The 7639-nt window shown below is 38.0% G+C and overlaps 1 non-coding gene across 1 annotated transcript; it reads right to left on the bottom strand.

Moving 5' to 3' along the window:
- Window positions 1-480: 480 nt before the first annotated feature.
- LOC112062498 (U6 spliceosomal RNA) lies at window positions 481-589 on the bottom strand. Its single transcript, XR_002890761.1, has one exon. It is a non-coding gene; the product is annotated as a U6 spliceosomal RNA (small nuclear RNA).
- Window positions 590-7639: the final 7050 nt, after the last annotated feature.

Here is a 7639-nt window from a genome sequence, read left to right as displayed (position 1 = left end):
AAATTCCGTTTGTCTTTATCCTGTTAATCTGTCTCTTTATTATAGGGAGGTCTCAGCCAAGAACCTAGAAGGGTAGAGGAAAAATTATCTTTCCTTCCCCATATGTGACAGAGGTCTATTTTAAGTTCAGAAAAAGCCATCAGAAAGTTAATCTGTCTAGATGTCTGGAAAATGGTTATTTTTTAAAATTTATTTTGTTGAAGTATAGTTGATGTACAGTGTCGTGTTAATTTCTGCCATACAGCATAGTGATTCAGTTATACATATATATACATTCTTTTTCATATTCTTTTCCATTATGGTTTATCACAGGATATTGAATACAGTTCCCTGTGCTCTACAGTAGGACCTTGTTGTTTATCCATTCTATATATAATAGTTTGCATCTGCTAATCCCAAACTCCCAGTCCATCCCTCCCCCAACCCCCACTCCTCCTTGGCAACCACAAGTCTGTTCTCTATGTCTGTGAGTCTGTCTCTAAAAATATGGACTGCTTCACAAATTTGCGTGTCATCCTTGCACAGGGGGCCATGCTAATTTTCTTTGTATTGTTCCAATTTTTAGTATATGTGCTGCCAAACCAAGCACTGGAAAATGATTCTTAATCTAAAACAGTATTTCACAAATACTGTGTGGTCCAGTGACCACTTGCATAAGAATCCCCCATGCCTATAAAATCCAAATACTGGGGTCTTATCCCCAACCAAAGCAACCAGAATCTTTGGGGGGTGGAGTCCAGGAAAGGACATTTTTAAAAGTTGTACTAGGTAAATCATATGTCTGAGTGGTCAAGGTTATGCTTTATTGTGAAAATAAATGAGCTTGAATTGTATTTTTATATTGCATGAGATCTACCCTAAATTTTTACAACACTGGGCAAGATTTTTACTTAACAATTACCTAATAGATTTGTTTTGCTGCAAGTTGTGAATCATGAAACTGCCGACTATTGGACTTGTCTGCGAGCTAATAATGTAGTGGTTTATTCAATGATTTCCTCATCTCTTTGGATGCTGATGTCTTATTATCTGTAAGATTGTGCCAGCTGGTTCTGACTAGGAATTATTACATCAAATGCTTTGTGTACCAATGTCATTATATTAATGATATTTAGTCGTGTTTATTAGCACTTCATATTTTGTATGTGAACACGTTCTGCGGAATCACTAGTATTTCAAATACTTCAAGTATAATTTGAGTACTCATTAATTTAAAATATGACACTTCTAATAGAGAAAGTATGTTTGCTTTTATTTTGACTCCCAGTACTGAGTCAAGTAGTGGCTTTTATCTTAAACTATTCATTCTGTTACCCTGAAACAAATAGTCTACCAGGTATTTCTCCAGCAAAAAGATGGGTTTATTTGGGGTCAGCAGAGAATTGTAATTTGAGGTCTGCAACCATGGTGAGCCACCTGCAAGTCCCCACATGGCAAGGGAAGGAGAGGCTTTTTTAAAGGGGGAGTGAACAAAGAGTCCATGGCTTTTCATTGGCTGAGTCCTTGCCTGCAAAGAAGAGTTTTTCTTTCTGTTGGGCTCTGCTGTCATCACAGGACCGGAGAGTTCCCCTTCCTGTCTACCAACTCTATTTAATTGAGGTTTCTGTTTATTAATATTTTATAATTCATTCCATGAACTTTTACTGAGCAAATATTAGGGGCTACAAAGGAAAGAGCAGATACGTATTACTCCCTCGAGGAAATTATCTTCCATCTCCCCAACCAGCTTTTAAGCTCCAGGTGGATAGACACTATGTCATGTTCACCAGCACTTGGCACATTGCCCGATACAATGAGAGTGATCAAGAAACAATTGTTGGATAAGTGGATGAATGTAGTGAAAATAATATAGGTATAAATGATAGTGATCATTTCTTGAATAATGTGGTCTGTGCTTTAAGAGAGACACATATACTAACCAGGGAAGATTCAAGAAGAATAAAAGTTATTTCAGAGTAGAAGGGCCAGGAAAGATTTTGTATAGAGATAACATACGAACTGGACCTTGAAGGAAAAGGGCCCTCTTCTTATCCAGTCATTCATTTCTCCTTAAGGAAGGTGATGTGACTTATCTTACTCATGAATTTTGGGGATAAGGAATAGGGTATATATAGATGTTGACTAAAAAAATGCACAACGTAAAAGTTGAGAATTATGTTTTATTTTTTGGACAAATCTGAGGACTTAAGCCCGGGACACAGCCTCTCTGATAGCTCTGAGGGACTGCTCCAAAGAAGTAAGGGAAGAGCCAGGATATATAGGAGTTTTTGGAACAAAGACCAGGTAGTTGGAACATCAAAAGATTACTGTTAGAGAAAACCAGACATCTCAGGTTAATGATTTTAGTGCTTTTCTCTGCATAGGAAGATGCAAAAGTCTGGGGCTCATTGAAATCATTCCTTTGATATACACCTCAGCTATCTGGGGCCAGTAGGCTGTGTGTTCTCATCCTGAGTGTCCTCAGGTGCCTCGTTGGGGGTGGCTGCAGTGGTTGACTTCCTGGTGGCAGGCATCCTGTTTCTATATGGAGTTTGAGTTTCCTCAGGGGTCACCGTGGAGGGCAGCTGTAATGTGATGGCTTGATGGCTGCAACATCCTTTGTTTACTAATATGGCAGGCAACATTTTTTGCATTCATATAGATTTTTTTCCCCTCTCCCCTTACTGTTGTTGGTAGTGTAGGGGAGGAAAAATAATTTTCCCTCTACCCTTTTAGGTTCTTGGCTGAGACACCCCTGTAATAAAACCTTAACAGGAGAAAACAAACAGAAGTTTAATAACAAGTGTACCTCCAGTATACATGGGAGAGACCCAGGAAAACAGAGTAAAGCTTCAAATGACCCAAGCTACCACCTTAAGAATGAACTTCAGCTGGAGAAGAAAGATGTTGAGGGGGATGGGGGCTGCAGTTATGGTAGGCTATCAAATAATGCACAGTAAACAAGGGTCAGTTCGTTATGCAGATTTAAGTCCCTGCCTTTCCACTGATAAGCTTCTAGAGATTTAATCAAACCCTCTTTCTAGTACAGAGAGGGAGACACCCTTACAAATGGCTATTTCCTTTATAAATGTAAATGTCCCTTGCAAAAGGCTACTTGAATTCAGTTTTCAGAGCTTTTCTTGTATCTGCTGTTTCTCAAAAATAACCAGTCCAAGATAATGCTAATGCTAAAGAGGCATATTTTGGGGTGACATATTCTGATCCCCTTCAGTAGTAAGGCTGAATATAGACAGGGGAAATTGCATCGTGTTTTTCCATGCCATAAATTTTACATGATACCTTTTATAGGAATAAGCCTATAATTATCCATTGCTGCCTCGGACTGACTGGGTAAGTCTTCCTAGTTCTAGAGGAAAATATTAGGAAGCCCATTGTTGTTAAACTTCTGATTCTTCCATATTAGTATTATCAATAATAAGAGGCTTCTTTGTTGTTCATCTATTTACTCCTTGATCTCTTTCAATTATTGGTTCAGTTATTGCACATGGAAAGGAGGAATGCTATACATTGGCACCCTAAAACACAAACTATTACTATTTACTGAGTGTCTATTCTATGCCAGATATTCTGCAGTGATTAAATGTATAGTTTTGCTCAGTCTTCATAACAATTCTACAGAGGGTACCAGTAATCAGTTTTGTTTTGCATGTGAAGAAATTGAGTTCAAAGGAGTTAGATCACTTGTCCGAGGTCATACATTCATATAAGTGATGAACCTGGGGCTAAAACCAAAATCTGCCTGGCTCTATTGTATTATGCAGAATAAGAGCAGAGGTGAGTGGCACTACTGATCACAGCCAAACATTCAGAAGAGGCAGCCATTGTAAACAGATTTTGAAAAGTTGTCAATAAATGAGGATAGAGAGATAAGGTACTGGCTAGAGAAATTAAATCAATGAGGAAAGTTTTGTCTTTTGCTCTTTATTATTAACACATTAGAGGCTGGAATATGTTTTCATGTATTTGGGAAGGTAAAGTTCTGTCCCAATGTGTTTATCTGCTCATCATTTGATAAACACTTGTTTTTTTCCTCCATGTTTCTGGTGATAATAACTGTTATAAAGACTTGCATACATGACTTTGTATGGGAATAGAACAAGTAAAAATGTAAAACTTGCTCTTCTTATCTATATTACACTCGTTTTTTTTTGAAAAAAGTGCTCCTCAGATTTTTGCAAGCCTTTGGTTAATTTCTAGAGTTATTTAAAATTGACTTTGTCAATTTCTTTTTTTTTGTCAATGTTCTTATTGCTGTTATGGATGAGTGATCTACAGGGTTTCAGCCATTTTTCTTGAATAAGTACTACCTGGATTTCTGAAAGCTTTCCAGTAGTTTATAGAGTTTGGAAATTGTTGATTCTGACATTTTTTGCCAGTTTTTTCACAGATTTTACAGAGGAGAAAATTTTTGAGGATTCTTATTCTACTATTCTTGCTGATAACCTAGGCTTATTTAAATAAATTTTCTGCCCCATAACTTTCTTCATTTACAAGTACACATATGTTAGACTGTTGCATATTCCCCTATACATTTCTGAGTCAGTGTTCATATTATTTTTAACATCTTTATTGGAGTACAATTGCTTTACAGTGGTGTGTTAGTTTCTGCTGTATAATGGAGTGAATCAGCTACACGTATACATATAACCCCATATGCCCTCCGTCTTGCATCTCCCTCCCACCCTCCCTATCCCACCCCTCTAGGTGGTCACAAAGCACCGAGAGCTGATCTCCCTGTGCTATGCGGCTGCTTCCCACTAGCTACCTATTTTACATTTGGTAGTCTATATATGTCTATGTCACTGTCTCACTTCGTTCCAGCTTACCCTTCCCCGTGCCTGTGTCCTCAAGTCCATTCTCTAGGTCTGCATCTTTATTCCTGTTCTGTGCCTAGGTTCTTCAGAGACATTTCTTTTTTAGATTCTGTATATATGTGTTAGCATACGGTATTTTTTTTTCTCTTACAGACTTACTTCACTCCGTATGACAGACTGTAGGTCCATCCACCTCACTACAAATAACTCAATTTCGTTTCGTTTCTTTTTATGGCTGAGTAATATTCCATTGTATATATGTGCCACATCTTCTTTATCCATTCATCTGTTGATGGACACTTAGGTTGCTTCAATGTTCTGGCAATTGTAAATAGAGCTGCAATGAATATAGTGTTACATGCCTCTTATTGAATTATGGTTTTATCAGGGTATGTGCCCAGTAATGGGATTGCTGGGTTGTATGGTAGTTCTGTTTTTAGTTTCCTAAGGAACCTCCATACTGTTCTCCATAATGGCTGTATCAGTTTATATTCCCACCAACAGTGGAAGAGGGTTCCCTTTTCTCCACACCCTCTCCAGCATTTATTGTTTGTAGATTTTTTAATGATGGCCATTCTGACTGGTATGAGGTGATACTGCATTGTAGTTTTTTTTTTTTTCTTTTGTGGTACGCGGGCCTCTCACTGTTGTGGCCTCTCCCGTTGTGGAGCACAGGCTCCGGACGCGCAGGCTAAGCGGCCATGGCTCACGGGCCTAGCCACTCCATGGCATGTGGGATCCTCCTGGACCGGGGCACGAACCCATGTCCCCTGCATTGGCAGGCAGACTCTCAACCACTGCGCCACCAGGGAAGCCCCTCATTGTAGTTTTGATTTGCATTTCTCTAATGATTAGTGATGCTGGGCATCCTTTAATGTTTGTTGGCAATCTGTATATCTTCCTTGGAGAAATGTCTATTTAGGTCTTCTGCCCATTTTTGGATTGGATTGTTTGTTTTTTTCATATTGAGCTGCATGAGCTGCTTGTAAATTTCGGAGATTAATCCTTTGTCAGTTACTGCATTTGCAAATATTTTCTCCCATTCTGAGGGTTGTCTTTTCATCTTGTTTATGGTTTCCTTTGCTGTGCAAAAGCTTTTAAGTTTCATTAGGTCCCATTTTTTTGTTTTTGTTTTTATTTCCAGTTCACTAGGAGGTGGGTCAAAAAGGATCTTACTGTGATTTATGTCATAGAGTGTTCTGCCTATGTTTTCCTCTAAGAGTTTTATAGTGCCTGGCCTTACATTTAGGTCTCTAATCCACTTTGAGCTTATTTTTGTGTATGGTGTTAGGAAGTGTTCTAATTTCATTCTTCTACATGTAGCTGTCCAGTTTTCCCAGCACCACTCATTGAAGAGGCAGTCTTTTCTCTATTGTATATTCTTGCCTCTTTCATCAAAAATAAGGTGAACATATGTGTGTGGCTTTATCTGTGGGATTTCTCTCCTGTTCCATTGATCTATATTTCTGTTTTTGTGCCAGTACCATACTGTCTTGATTACTGTAGCTTTGTAGTATAGTCTGAAGTCAGGGAGCCTGATTCCTCCAGCTCCGTTTTTCCTTCTCAAGATTGCTTTGGCTATTCGAGGTCTTTTGTGTTTCCATACAGATTGTGAAATTTTTTGTTCTAGTTCTGTGATAAGTGCCATTGGTAGTTTGATAGGCATTGCATTGAATCTGTAGATTGCTTTGGGTAGTATAGTCATTTTCACAATGGTGATTCTTCCAAACCAAGAACATGGTATATTTCTCCATCTGTTTGTATCATCTTTAATTTCTTTCATCAGTGTCTTATAGTTTTCTGCATACAGGTCTTTTGTCTCCATAGATAGGTTTATTCCTAGGTATTTTATTCTTTTTGTTGCACTGGTAAACGACAGTGTTTCCTTACTTTCTCTTTTCAGATTTTTCATCATTAGTGTATAGGAATGAGAGAGATTTCTGTGCATTAATTTTGTATCCTGCTACTTTACCAAATTCACTGATTAGCTCTAGTAGTTTTCTGGTAGTGTCTTTAGGATTCTCTACGTACAGTATCATGTCATCTGCAAACAGTGACAGTTTTACTACTTCTATTCTTATATGGATTAATTTTATTTCTTTTTCTTCTCTGATTGTTGTGATGAAAACTTCCAAAACTATGTAGGATAATAGTGGTGAGAGTGGGCAACCTTGTCTTCTTCCTGATCTTAGTGGAAATGGTTTCAGTTTTTCACCATTGAGAACGATGTTGGCTGTGGGTTTGTCATATATGGCCTTTATTATGTTGAGGAAAGTTCCCTCTATGTGTATTTTCTGGAGGGTTTTTATCATAAATTGTTGTTGAATTTTGTCAAAAGCTCTTTCTACATCTATTGATGTGATCATATGGTTTTGCTCCTTCAATTTGTTAATATGGTGTGTCACATTGATTGATTTGCGTATATTGAAGAATCCTTTCATTCCTGGGATAAACCTCACTTGCTCATGGTGTATGATCCTTTTAATGTGCTGTTGGATTCTGTTTGCTAGTATTTTGTTGAGGATTTTTGCATCTATGTTCATCAGTGATATTGGCCTGTAGTTTTCTTTCTTTGTGACATCTTTGTCTGGTTTTGGCATCAGGGTGATGGTGGCCTCATAGAATGAGTTTAGGAGTGTTCCTCCCTCTGCTCTATTTTGGAAGAGTTTGAGAAGCATAGGTGTTAGCTGTCCTCTAAATATTTGGTAGAATTCGCCCGTGTAGCCATCTGGTCCTGGGCTTTTGTTTGTTGGAAAATTTTTAATCACAGTTTCAATTTCAGTGCTTCTGATTGATCTGTTTATATTTTCTATTTCTTCCTGGTT

This window comes from Physeter macrocephalus, chromosome 21, assembly GCF_002837175.3.
Source record: "Physeter macrocephalus isolate SW-GA chromosome 21, ASM283717v5, whole genome shotgun sequence".
Classification (NCBI taxonomy): domain Eukaryota; kingdom Metazoa; phylum Chordata; class Mammalia; order Artiodactyla; family Physeteridae; genus Physeter; species Physeter macrocephalus.
The sequence above is the reverse complement of the archived record's forward strand: the minus strand, read 5'-3'. Positions and strand labels throughout refer to the sequence as shown.